This window comes from Aristolochia californica, unplaced genomic scaffold (assembly GCF_029961685.1).
Source record: "Aristolochia californica isolate CCGP_79_NKW_82.1479 unplaced genomic scaffold, dmAriCali1.0.hap1 SCAF_3, whole genome shotgun sequence".
In the NCBI taxonomy this organism is placed as follows: Eukaryota; Viridiplantae; Streptophyta; class Magnoliopsida; order Piperales; family Aristolochiaceae; genus Aristolochia; species Aristolochia californica.
In genome coordinates this window covers 33,482,680-33,494,582 of record NW_027181992.1, presented here as the reverse complement: position 1 = coordinate 33,494,582, position 11,903 = coordinate 33,482,680, and positions in this window count along the sequence as shown.

Here is an 11,903-nt window from a genome sequence, read left to right as displayed (position 1 = left end):
TATTCTTGAGGTAGCTTGAGGTTTATTATATGCCATGAAAGTTCCATACTTTTATTGGCCTCATGCAATCCTTACGGCTTGTTTTCTTATAAATCGTCTACCATCTACCATTCTTGGTAATAAATCTCGTTAATCTAGATTATTAACAAATGATGATCCTTTTTCATCGCCTTTGAAAGTCTTCGGATGTCAATGTTTTGTTCATAATTCATTACCTAGACACAACAAACTTGATCCAAAATCTATCAACTGTATCTTTTTGGGATACTCTCGCACACAAAATGGTTATGTTTGTTATCGTCCTCCTCTTCAACGTTTATTTGTGTCCAGGGATGTAAAATTTTTTGAAGACTCCTCATTTTATTTTGATAGCGCTCCTCCTGGTCTGTCCTTAGTACTAGGTTCCCCTTGATTGGTTGTGCGTCATGATACAGAGATTATTCAACCCCCATAGCAAGTGGCCAACACCACACCTGCCGAAATAACAGATCCAATAGAGGCAAGTCCTTCATCACCAATTATTCTTGGCCTTCCATATGATACTCATCCTATTGCTATAAGGAAAAAAGCTCGATCATGTACTAGACCTTCTACTTCTCATCCCATTTCAAATTATTGTCTCATCTTTGCCTCTCACCTTTATGTTGTCAATTTCTCTCTTCTATTTCCTCCATATCTGTTCCACAGTCCTATCAAGAGGCTCAACAACATCCAGGGTGGAGGCATCAATGGATGCAGAATTGAAGGCCCTTAATGACAGTCATACATGGTCACTGGTTCCTCTTCCCACAAGTAAAAAACCCGTTGGTTACAAGTAGGTTTATACTGTCAAACATAATTCGGATAGGTCAATTGCACGACTGCAGGATCAAATAGTTGCCAAAGGTTATACTCAATGCTATGGAATTGATTATGAAGAAACCTTCTCTCTAATGGAAAAAATGAACTCAGTATGTATATTATTATCTCTACCAGACATTTTATCATGGCCGATATATTAACTTGATGTGAAAAATGCATTTCTTAATGGTGATATTAAAGAAGAAATTTACATTCAACAACCACCTGGGTATGTGGTTGAGGGGGTTTTATGATCCCAGATCCCACAATGCCATTCGCAGGGAAGAACAAGGAGATGAAACGAATCAAGCTCGAAGGGGAGCTTGAAACCTTGGGTTCGTTGAAGAGAACGCCGATCCTTGGTTTCATTGAGGAGAATGCCAATCCTAGGGTTCATTGAGGAGAACGCCGATCCTATGTTTTTGGTGAGATTAGACTTGTCTATTTCATTCCAGGTCGTCCTTTAAATAGTATTCATGACCTTAAGGTTCTAGAGAGAACTACAATTTTGCCCCTCCATGGCATTTAACATGAAAATAAACTAAATGACTAGATAACTAACTCAGTCAGAGTAATTGACTCAAGCATGGTGTCTCAGCCTGACTCTCCTTTAAATAGGACTCACTATTGGGTCCATAACATCACACCCCTCTTGGAGAGCGAGCTTGTCCGCAAACTCGTAGGTGGGAAGGCGTGCCAACGTCTCCACCTCTTCCCAAGTAGCGTCTGTGGCGGTGGTCATCCAACCAATGTGGATACACACTGTCACCCATCCTGGACCACGGCTCGTGACTATTCCTCTCAAAGCCAACGTAGTTCTCCAAAATTGCCCTGTTGCTACCTATAGCACGTCCAAGCCACCTAGTACAACTGCAACATCCACATCTCCAATGTATGGTCTACGGTGCATCCTGGCCCGCACAACAATAAGCAAGCTTGCCAACTATCTGGATCCTACACGTGCAAAAGTGTTTCCTTCATCTCAGGTCTCCCATATAGCATCCAGAGACCATTGGCCATTAGCACAACCCACAAGTTCTACAGTTTCTTTAGTTGCTGCCATAGCAAGAAATCCAGCACCCATTTCCACTTCTTGAAGCCAAGCTACAACAATTCCTACTTCTGATGCAGCAGAACTTAGCCATGATATAAGCGAGCCAGGAGAGGGCCCTCTGTTGCCCCACATTCCAAGTTCCAGTCAATATCTTGATATTGTCATATTGTGTGGAAAGCTGCTCCCTGCTTGACAACGTTGTGCGCAAAATGTTATCAATAGGTCCTGATGACAACATGCACCATCCACGAATCCCTCCATGATTAGCCAGGGTTAACACATAAGCAGCTCCAAGAGCCATCTTGATAACGGGGCCCCTGTGTGTAACCCCTCCTCTAAGGGCACCATCCAACTCAAAAATCTGGATAGTCCCACTTATGGAACTGACCCACAATTGGGTTCCATGAGTACAGAAACACTCCTCTTCTGGACGATTCTCAAGCTGACCGTCTATACCAAATACTTTCAGAAGCTCCTTTGTACGAGCATCCCACAATGCAAAAGGAAGATAGCTAGCACTCCACACCCAGCCCCTCAAATTATTTGCTAATTAAAAATTCTCGTCGCCAGCTGATATAGAACAAACACCATTTACCATCCCCTGACTTCTAAGATCAATGAATGATTTTTCCACAAACAAAGCTGCCATATGCCTTTCGTCCGCCAAAAAAGAGAGATTTATCCACACAGACTCCCAAGGCCAAATTGTAACCACACCACCTTCTGAACCCGACCAAATGTCCCCATATATAGTCTCCATTGCATTCTGTTGTGCTGCAATCTCATCTAAAATCATTCCATGTGACCAAAAGTATTCATAAGTTGCAGGAATATCTCTATCACATTTGAGAAGTGGGTTTCCAATAGCTACTCCCTGAATGTTGAACGTGAAGCCCGTTGAATATTTATTGTGGTTCAGCCAAGCTACAACCAACTGGGGTTTATAATGACCTGCATAGCTATCTCCTATTAGAAACAGGTCTTTGGATTTGAACTCAGGAAAATTTTCATACCACCTCAGCCTAAAAACAAGCATGTCATTGGTAGTAGAGTATTTCCACTCGTATAGTCAGATATCATTGGCAGTAGATTGGATGCTGTATTCCATGGGTTTATTCTGAGCATCCTGCCATCTCCTCTAGGGAAAAATGGATGCAACTCGGTGAAGGCACTCCCACTCATGAACAAGCTAGATCTCCATTCAACCAAAGTGTCAGTGGACTGGTATGTGCATCTCCATATGCTTCTGCTAAGTATTAAAAGAGACTTCTCCCAGCCTCATCAGCCACGGTAATGTAACCATCAAACTGTCTATAATTCACCTTGGGCTGCCTAGGTAGCCGCACGACCAAATCCTCAAGAGGGTGGCCAGTAACACCCAAAAGCAACAAGGCCAGAAAACCCACACTTGGTCGGAGATTTTCATCGAACAGTGTCTGAGAGGACATTACTTCTCTCCCCACTCCAATTCTTTGTAGCCAAACAGGATTCCATTGATGCCTAAGTATTGTTGTCCGCCCACAGTCTTCCAGTGTCCCATCTTGTTTCTTTGCAGCAACTATTGCTGCTGCCTTTGGACTCTTGGTAGTAAGGCCAGCCTCTTTGAGACCATCAAAGGGCATTGTTGCAGCAAGTGGAAGTCTTCCCCATTTTTTTGTGTTCAACATTTTAGTAGTACCTGCTATGTCAATTGGCATGATGTCCACCCAGTACCCCACACTTGTCTGAATCCTGTTGAATATTTCCACATCTATCTTGTCAGTTACAACAAACCCAACTTTGAGTGGATCTCCGCCGAACCCGTGCTGCAAACCTAGCAGGTCCCTCTCTAGATGCACTTTTGTCCTTGTCAAATTTTTCAAAAGGCGTATACAGGTGGTGTTCATTTTCCACTCAATTCAGAGGCATCGTTGCTGTTATGAATTCACTATAATCAATTTTGGGAAGCGTAACTTCAGATTCTGAACGGGCATCATACCTCTTTGTGCACACTGTATTTATGTCATCAATAACTACAATAGACTGAGGAAGATCATCAACCACCCTGAAACCCTTATGAACCCATTTTGGGGCATATCCTAGATATTGATGAATCAACTCAATACCAACATCACGCAAGATAGTGGCAGATGTTGAATTGACCACTACCTTTGCAAGTAAAGTTTTGCCAGTACCAGGCTCTCCATAAGGTAGCACATTCTTCGGTGGATTGATTTGAATGTCTATTGTGTGCTTCTCAACGGTAGCCTTCTTAGTGGCAACAGTATGCTCATGCTCCGCATTCAACATTCTATGGAATTCAAGGCTAGCTTCAACCACAGATCCCTGTCATTGCTAACAACGACAAATATGAGATCTTGGGTGTTTTGGACGTAATATCTCCACAAAGGTCGGATCCTGTCCTGACCACCAACATCCCACACATTGAAACTGATATTCGTATATTCTACAGTTTCCACATAAAATCCAATGGTGGGGATCGTGGAGACAACCTCTCTCAGCTTAAGCTTGTAAAGGATGGTCGTCTTACCAGCAGAATGCGCACAACAGAAACTGCCAAAAATAAATTTTGACCGGTATCCCAAAATAGAGGTTACCTTTCCCCAATTTTTACACGCAGGACAGAGGAATTCGAAGAATCACCTGGAATTGATGTCGATGAGTGGAGGTATGTCTCTGTTGAGTGTGAAGTGGATGCATCTGGCTGAACGAAAACCTGCAAACCCAAATCGGGTTGTTCCGAATAGATTTCAGGTCGAAGGACATTGTGTTTCGGCTCGGGATTTCTACGCTTGGAAGGTTTAGGTCGACCCTCTGTGGGATGGCTGTTCCAGATGGTGAACGAGGGGTCTCGAAAATTTCTGAGACAGGTATGCACTAGAAGTCCACACTCGAAGAAGTTAAGTAGACCCTCTTTGGAATGGACGAAATTATTCTTTGAGACAGTGGTTGCACCGTCTTCTTACAACATGACGATTTTTCCCTCTGAATCCTTTTTCAGATGTGTCTCTAATTCGACCCCTTTCTCAGACCTTTCCATTGAAAACCATCGTATGTCATCACGTATTGCCAAAATCATCTCTTTATGCCCTACTGCCATTTCATTTAGGAATGAAGAATCGTCCATTGTGAACCAGCTCTGATACCAAGGTGTTATGGTCCCAGATCCCACAATGCGATTCGTAGGGAAGAACAAGGAGACGAAACGAATCAAGCTCAAAGAGGAGCTTGAAACCCTGGGTTCGTCGAGGAGAACGCCGATCCTTGGGTTCGTTTTCAGAGAACGCTGATCCTAGGGTTCGTTGAGGAGAACACCGATCCTTTGTTTTTGGTGAGATTAGACTTGTCCATTTCATTCCAGTTCGTCCTTTAAATAGGACTCATGGCCACAAGGTTCTTGAGATAATTACAATTTTTCCCCTCCATGGCATTTAACATGAAAATAAACTAAATGACTACATAACTAACTTAGTCAGAGTTATTGACTTAGCCATGGTGTCTCAATCTGACTCTCCTTTAAATAGGACTCACTATTGGGTCCATAATAGGGTGAGTCTGTATGCCGCCTAAAAAAATCTCTATATGGTCTAAAGCAGTCCCCTCGGGCATGGTTTGAGAAATTTAGCCAAGCCATCATACTGGCCAGCTTTCACAGATGCTCTCGAGATCACTCAGTATTTTTTGAAAATACACCGAGAGGTAAGGTGATTTTGGCTGTATTTGTTGATGATATTATTTTAGCTGGGAGTGATTCCGAGGGCATTCAGAAAACAAAGGCAAAAATATGTGTTGAATTCAAGATGAAGGATCTTGGACTACTCAAATATTTTTTGGGTATTGAAGTATTACTATCCAGACATGGGATTGCGCTACCCTAAAGGATGTATTCCCTTTATGTACTAGAGGAGATAGGAATGATGGGATGCAAACCAGCATACACTCCTATGGATGCAAATACAAAATTATGTGGAGGCACTAAAGAAGATGTAGATATTGGAAAATATCAAAAACTAGTGGGATGACTTATTTACTTGTGTTTAACAAGGCCGGATATTTCATATGCAGTAAGTGTGGTAAGTCAATACATGCACAAGCCGCAACTTAGTCATTAGCAGACACTTGAAAGAATACTACGATATCTGAAAGGAGCTCTAGGAAGGGGGCTTCTCTATCAAAACCATGGTCACTTCAACATCGAAGGATTCTCATATGCAGACTTGGCCGGATCCCTAGATGACAGAAAATCTACTTCAGGATTTTGTACGATTGTTGGAGGGAATTTGGTTACATCAAAAAGCAAAATGTAGTAGCATGGTCGAGTGCAAAAGCAGAATACAGGGACATGACACACATTGTTAGTAAACTCATGTGGATAAGATCTCTTCTCACTAAATTGGGATTCTACAAAAAAGCTCCAATAGATCTATAATATGACAATCAAGCAGCAATACACATTACATCGAATCCAGTCTTCCATAAAAGGACAAAGCATATTGAAGTGGATTGCCATTTTATACGAGAAAAGTTCCAAGCTGGTTTCTTATCTCTGAAGCATATATCCTCACAAAGTCAAGTTGCAGATATTCTCACCAAGCCAATCACTCACAAGATTATGTCTACCATATGCAGCAAGCTGGCTATTTATGATGTCTTCTCACCCCCAGCTTGAGGGGGAGTGTTAAAATGGGGACCCACCATGGTGCTCGAGCTGGTGGGACCCACCATGAGGATGTGGGACACCAAGAAGAGTCCTCACCCAAGCAAGCACGAGTTAAGGAATTAAGAAGCACGAGCTGAATTGAGTTAGAAGACTTGAAGATCAAGTGGTACCGACAAATATCTCATGAGTTGTCAGCCTTATCAAGATGAGCTGGAAGATCATGAAGGACCCACAAGGTTAAGGCCATGAGCTGGCCTTCTCCCTTATATTCACGTGAATGAAGAAAGAGTCCTAGTTCAACTCATATTAGTCTTCTAGTAGATTGGATTGGATAGACTTATCTTAGAGAGTTAGAGTTGGAATGTAATTAGGATTGAAAGGCTAATTGTATAAGGACTCTACCTCCTCCTCTACTATAAATAGAGGAGTTGTAATTCAGAATTTATCAAGTTACACATCTCATTCTCGAGTTACTCTCTTCCTTTCTTTTTGCTTGGCACAACCTCTCTTTTCTCCTTTATTGTTTCTTCTCTCTACCCGAGAGCTCTTCTTCAATTTTCTTCTTTTTCTTTCTTATTTCTCTTGCTCGGAATTATGGAAAAGGGATCCTAAATTCAACATGGTTGCTAGTGAAAGCCCATTTACTACCCACATGTTTCTTGTCAAGATGAAGTGGAACTAGAGCCCAAGTCTGATTTTCATACAATGAATTCATTTCTTCTTCCATTAACGCCTTCCATCCTAGATGCCTCAGAGCCTCCTCATGTGACTGTGGAACAAAGATGGAAGAATTAGATGCAGAAATTGATAGCATGAAGAAAACAAACGCTTGTGAGAAACAAAATTGTATATAGGGTGAGAAAGGCCTAGTGCAAATTCTGGACTTCTTTTGTAGAGCAATGGGCCTAGTATCAAACTGTGGACCAAATGCAACATGGAAAGATGGGTTTACCTCAGAGGGATCTATAAACTCAATAAGTGTGGTATCGGTTGATGCTTCAAGGAGCTGAAGTAGATCAACATCAAGTGGCACAATAGGCTTCGAAGCTGCTAAACTGATGAAATACTGAGAGGAGCATCTGTTGAAGAATAAAAGGATGTGTCCTGAAACAAGATGACATCCCTGGAGATAATTAACTTATGAAGAGAAGGATTATAGCAAACATAACCTTTTTGGGTACGAGACTAACCCAAAAACAATACACTTAAGATACTTAGGGTCCAACTTACTCTTTTGTGGGGGTGTGTCATGAACAAAACATGTTCAACGAAAGGCCTTCAAAGGAAGGGAGAATGAGTCTTAATCTGAAAATAACAATGTGTAAGGAGATTTATTACTAAGAATGCAACTGATTTTAATCCAAATCAGAATCATCAATTTAGAAATTGAAAAACTCAACACAGCACTAAACTCACTCAAATTGAACAAAATACAAATTCAGAACCTTAACTGTTTAAAATCCGAACTCAAAACACTTTGACTCAAATTAAAACTCAAAACGATTATGTGACAAACTATGAGAAAGGCAAATAGAACCAAAATTAAGAAAATCAGTGAGAGAAATGATGAAATGACAAGGGGTAACTTGATTTTGAACTTACCAGATACAAAATTTTGAAACTCTTTTCATTGAAAGAACAAGCATCATCTAACCTAAGGAAAACTAAGACTTTTTATTCCAAATATAGAAATAGGAGGAACTTGAAATCAGAAGGGGTTGAAGAGGCGGGAAAGGGGGATGACACAATTTTGGACTTACCTCTTTCTTCCTTTCCTTCTTCCTCCTTTGCTATCTTCTTCATTCCGTCGTGCGCCATCTCTCCCTTTCTCTATATGTTTCTTCTTTTCTCCTTTCCTCCAAAAGTCGAATGAACTTTTCGAGCCTCCTTTCTTTCTATCCTACTTCTTCTCTTCCCCCCTTTTAATATATTACTATGTTACATACTAATAAGGCAGTATGTTGCAGAGTGATAATGTACTATATTATAAATTGACCTATCCTATATAACAACTAGGTTACTCAGTGATAATGTACTATATTATGGCTGACCTAGAATTATATTACTATTTTTAGGCTTATGTTTCAACAAATAATACTCATTAATAGAGATCTTGATTTCAAAGTCACACATTTTGAATTCTAATAGCTACTTTCCAGCAACCAAATTTGAAATATTCACTTTATATTTCTAATTAGAATTCAACTATTTGATTAGTAGTATCCAACTAATTATGAAACCTCCACAAAGCAAATGCATCCTTTTCCTTTAAAATGAGTGCAACTAACCTAAGGGAAAACATAGCAAATAAGGCATTTCTATAAAATATTTTTCGACTACACCCATATACTACTGTGTATGTACAAATAAGGTACTAGATTAGAGGGTGATAATAAAGTATGTAAGAAGCTTGCTGGGGCAACAGGGAACCACGCCAGACATGGATTATTCCATGTTCTACAAACAAGAAGAGAGATTAAGATTCTCTTCTCTATAAATGAAAAGGCAGCAGGGTTGTCGAAAAAAGTAGCCCAGGGACACCATATTATTAGCAGAATCTGCTTTCAATGTTGACAAGCAAACCAGATTCCATCTGTTTGTCTCCCAGAACATGCATCAGCTAGCCATATAAGGAGTTCCAATTTGGAAGGCTCTTCACTGTTTCTAACCCATCTCTTCTCCAATTCTTGATAGATTGCAGTCATCTGGCATGGCTCCTTCAGTGGAGAAGTTGTGCAGATATCTGTGTAGCGTCAGAGATTTGTACCAATCTGCTCATGAGTGTCTCCAAATGCAGAACACTCAACAAGTCCACCACAAGAACAGGGTGGAAGAAGAATTGGATGAATCGCTTAGGCTACTAGATGTGATTGGAATGACAAGGGATGTAATGGTCGAGATGAAAGTACATGTTAACGATATCCAGTCAGCTCTTCGACGAAGATCAGGTGGATAATCAGACATGGAAAGTAAAACTAATGCTTTCCAGTCATTCAGAAAGAAGATGAAGAGGCAGATTGTGAAGCACATCAAAGACTTGAAGACAAATGCAGTCAAGTCAACCTCGTGCCCCCACACTTCGGTTGCAAATGCGCTTACAGAAGCAACGTCAGTCACCGTTACCTTCTTGGAATCTCTTTTGTCCATTTTCTTTTCAAGAGGAAGCCACCGGTCTGGAAATGGATGGGCACAGGGCGAGTGGCGAGTAAAGGGGAAGCGGAGACGATGAACGAAGTGGCAGGAGTAACCACGACAAAATATGCCCAAACACAAGTCGCCCAAACACAAGGGCATAGAAGAGGCAAAATATGCTCAGAAACAATTGGAAGCATTGGAAGTAAGCATAAGACCAGTCTAAGACGGATTGGACTGCCTGTTCAAGTGTTTAATGAAGACAAGAGTTTCCCTTCTAAACTCTTCATTCAACTTATGAGAATCTTTGCAGTAAAAAAAAAGCCATTTTTTGATGAGTCAATATTCTTTATGGTATGTGAGTATGTTAAAATTTGAAGATTAAATGTATAATGTTTTAGAGTAATTCTCATATATGGTCTTCTAAGCTGTCGTTTACCCAAAAATGTGGCTGATTAGATGCCATTATTCTACATACGACCAAATTCTAAATGTAGTCAACGTATCCCAAAAATTAGAGGGTATATTAGTAATATAAATTTATTTTTATAAAATTTAAAATAAATAATAAAAAAAGACAACATGATCCTCAATTGCTTTTTGATTTTGTTTCCCAATTATGAAGTCATCTTCTTCATCCACCATAACTATTTGTCACTATTCTCTAGCCGATGGTACCTTAATTGTTCATAAAATTTGAATTACAAGAACATTTATGGAATAACAATACCTAGTCAGCCATATTAGAAATACAGACATCTATCAAGACTGTATTCATTAGTTTGTTATATATGAAAAAATACAATGCCACTCATGTATTTCTATCTTCTTTAAGAACATTTATATACCTGTTTATTAGTTGGTTAGTGATTTTATAACTAGGTCACGATTCACCTAAGATTCCATGTTAACTCAAATTGATAAAAAATCGAATGAGCCAAGCTTTCAAGTTTTTAATCTATGTTAAGAGATGCATTACATATACCAGTTATCAATGGTTGTGTCTTCCTAGAATATGTTAGATCGATGATAAAATTATGTTGGTCTCCATTATTTTGATGATGATAAAATGTGTAACATTAATATGTGTTACTAATGATATTATTACTGTATTTTAGACACATATTCATGCATAAAATATTATAAGGTCTATGGCAAAATTTCAAGACAAAAGAATGATCAATCAAGCTGCTAAGTCAAGGCCCAATGTAAAAAGATATTGAAGATTGTTGTTGTGAAGAAAAACTTACACAAAATAGACAAAAAAGTATTTGAGACTAGATTCCGAACATCAATTAATTATCTCAAGAGCTCTAGATATATAAGTAGATGGGCACCCAAACTTTGATTCTTAAATACAATTATGTATGGAGCTTTAGGCCAAGAAATATTTCAAAATCATGTTTTAACTGAATTCATATAAATGTTTTACAATTTTAAATCCTTTAGAATAGCCTATATCATGTTTAGGCAACCATTCACATTGGAACCAATCCAATTTTTCATGAAAGAACTAAGCACATTAAAATCAATTATCATTTTATTTGAGAAAAAATGCAAACCTGTGTGATATCCATGCAATATGTTCCTTCCAAGAACCAGTTAGCAGATATTTTAACAAAAACTATTCCCAAAAGTTCCCTCTAAACTACATGTACCAAGCTCGGGATTTGATGTCTTTGCACCAACTTGAGGGGGAGTGTTGAAATAGTATGTGTGGCATCTGTTGTGGTTAAGTAAGTGAGTGGAATGAATTGTAATTATGATAGATTTTATGTTCCTTTGGTTTTATTCATGGTCTAGGATTTCTATCCTAAAACTATAAGTATCAAGCTAAGGGGAAGGATACTAAAATTTGTGCTCTAATTCCTCACTTTATCCATTTCTTTTTTTGCGTCACGTGCCTAGCTTGCTCTCCTGAACACTCTTCTCTCCTTTCCTCCTCCTTTCTCCTACTTTTTTCCTTAAACCCTAGAATCTAAGAAGAACAATTAGAGGAATTTTCCCGGGCAAGGGTTCTTGGACGGTGACTACCAAAAGGAGAATGTTGAGAAGAAAAAATCTTTGTCTTGTATGTTATGTGCATTTGCTTTAATTTTTCTTATCATTTATTTTGACTACACCTTATATGAACGTTAGATTTTTAATTTAAAATCTCAATTCATCCCTTCTTGAGATGCCACTTGAGCCAATACAAGGGGTGGGCTGCAGGTAGGC